The following is a 2922-nucleotide window of genomic DNA, read 5'->3' as shown; positions in this document are numbered from 1 at the left end:
AGTTAGACTGGACAAGTTTCTTTGCATTTGGATTTATCGCGTTTTGAGATTTAACCTGATCGATTATAGCCTAAATATGTTGGGCCTTTGGGCCGAATTCCGTGATTGAGTCCTGTACACCACCAACTGTGTGGTTTCAACCTTTTGGGACCAATGTTACTGCCTCGTGACGTGGTTAATGCTCGTAGACTTGAGCTTGGGCCGTTGGGCGAATGGAATAAGAAGGAAAAAACATAAAGTTTTATAGTTAATAAATTTATTAATTTTATATTCTTTTAAAACTTTGTTTCGAGAGATACTTGAAATGGATTGTGTGTAAATGGGTTTGTGTAAAGAGGTTGGTGTTGGTGGTTGTAAACCCTGAGTAATTAAAATAAGAACTTTGACAGTAATTTTAGAAAATTTGGCCCATGATTGTGCCAAACAACCGAACCGGGCCCGTATTGGGCGCAAGGCCCAAAACCTAATCCAGAAACAAAATGAGCTTAAGCTCATTACTTCCTCCTTTATTCACAAAACACATTCCAAAACACAAGGGGGAGGGGGGGAAGGGGAGAAGCATCAAATCCTTGTTCCAATTCAAATTGCCATAACTTTCTACTCTAAGTTCCGATCGCCGCACTGTTTGCGACCACGCGACTGCAGTGTCGAGATCTACAAAGCTCAGTACTTAATTAGTTAAGGAAGCCGTATTTTCCTTTCTAATTTTTTCTTTCCCAATTTCGAAATTCAATGAACAACTATGTTGAATTTTGTGTAATTTCGGTGTTTAGGTTCGAATTAACTTGTGGGTATTGTCGGGTTTAGCTCACTTGAGCTTTGGATGAGGTGAGCACCCTCAAATCCTTGGTATATATGTTGGATTAGTGAACTCTATTTTGATTATAGTGGTAATTATGATAATAGATTGAAATTGATTGTTGGATGGAGTCAATTTGAGAAATTGGAAGCTAGAAGGCTAATCTTGGAGGTTGGGTTTTGTTTGGAGAGGAGTTGGGATTTCGAAGCTTGGGGCGTGGTATATAAGGCTCTGTTTGTTTAGTGTATAGCATGATACATGGACACAGAGACATGAATTATATAGACATATACACAAAATACATATATACATGTTTTATGTTTGGCAAAGAACATAAATAAAACACATCAAACTTTAAAAAGTCAATAATACCCTCATCATGACATCATCTACCTTTACCACCATCACCACTATCTATATCTTTTCAACAGCTACACTGATTCTTTTCTTCTATCTCTATTCATAAAAAAAATCCAGATAACAAAAATTCTAGTAATTTCAATAACAAATTTAATACACATCTTCCTCATTAAACAACAAGTAATTAATTGGCATGATTTTCATTTTAAATCCCTTGTGTCAATTTTAAGTTGTTAAAACGACTATGAACAAATGGAATATCAAATTAAAAAATTAATTGGAAGGTGAGATATTTCAACAACATAGAAGCCAATAGAAAAAAATTGTTCGTAGCATTCAGATTATAATTTTTTTTCTAAAAATAGCACAGATTAATAATAAAAAACAAAGAAAAAATAAAACTTTTAGGAAAAAAATCCAAAAAGGGGACAAATAGAAGGATGAACATAGATGAAGATGGAGGCACGATGGGTCGATGATAGAGGCTCACCTGCGACATGGCAGAGACACAAGTCGCAGATCTGGAGATTTGGAAGAAGGAAGAAGACAGAGACCCAATCTGAAGAGTATGAGGAGGAAGTGAAACAGTAGCAATGGCAGTGGTAGAGACACTTCAGTAAGAGGAGGTTGGTTGGCTATGAAGAGAGAAGAAACAGAAATTCAAATAGGGAGAAGAAGGGAGGGGAGAAGAGATTCTGCTTGGTTGGCCATGAAGAGAAAAGAGACGGAAGTTGAAATGGAAAGGAGAAAAGAGGATAAAATTGTCAAAATAATCAGTGTCTCAATATTAATTTTGTGTCTCAACTTATTAAAGGTATACTGAATACATGTAATTTGTGTCAATTTGTGTACCAATGTGTTTTTTAAAATTGTGTGTTTCAACAACCAAACACTACCTAAGTGAGGTGTTCCGTGCGTTAAGAGGAATCGGCCAAGGTATAATTTCAGTTTCTCGTAACTAAAGTGTAATGTGTCGTAAAAATTTAGATTAGTTGACCGTAGGATAAGATTGAATTATTTATGTTGTTGATGCTTGAAATTGGTAAATGGTAATGCTGATGTTATTGGAATGTTGATGTTGTTGATTGATTTGGGTTTGGTTGGTATTTATGATGCTTAGCTAATTAAGGGTGTTATTGGTGAAATAATGCAAATTTTGTGGAGAATGATGAAGTGTATATGCATGTTGTTGATGATTTTGTGTAAAGATACTTTGGAAATGAATTATTGTGTGGAAATGATTGAAATTGTGAAATTGGTGTAATATGGAGTAAAACGGTGCATTGAGGAATGATTGGATTTGGTTTGATGTGGTTATGGTAAGTTTTGAAAAGATTGGAATATAGGTGTTTTGAAAATTGAGGTTTAGTATTTTCAATGAAAACTCTTATTTTTGACCGACTTTGGAGGAGCATAACTTGGCCTTCGGACCTCCAATTTCTATGAAACTTGACTAGAAAGAAAATTTGGTCCGAGAGGTTTACACCTTCGAAGAACAGACGAAAAATATTTTTAAACAAAAAATTTATGCGCGCCGGAAGTTTGGTGTGTAAAATTGAAATTCTGCAGCACTTAACCATTTTGCCTATCCTGCAGAAGTCGCGTACACGAACCCGCACGCGACGCGACCATTCCCTTGGGTTTGGCATCTCTCATACGCGAGCAAGTGTATGCGTACGCGAGAACTGAGTTTTTGTGGGGTTGCAAACGCGAAAACTTGCACGCGACACGGCCATTCCTTTCGGGTTTGGTGTCTCGCATAC

Source organism: Arachis ipaensis, chromosome B1, assembly GCF_059453495.1.
Source record: "Arachis ipaensis isolate K30076 ecotype BB chromosome B1, ASM5945349v1, whole genome shotgun sequence".
Taxonomy (NCBI): Eukaryota; Viridiplantae; Streptophyta; class Magnoliopsida; order Fabales; family Fabaceae; genus Arachis; species Arachis ipaensis.
Note: the sequence above shows the minus strand (reverse complement) of the source record.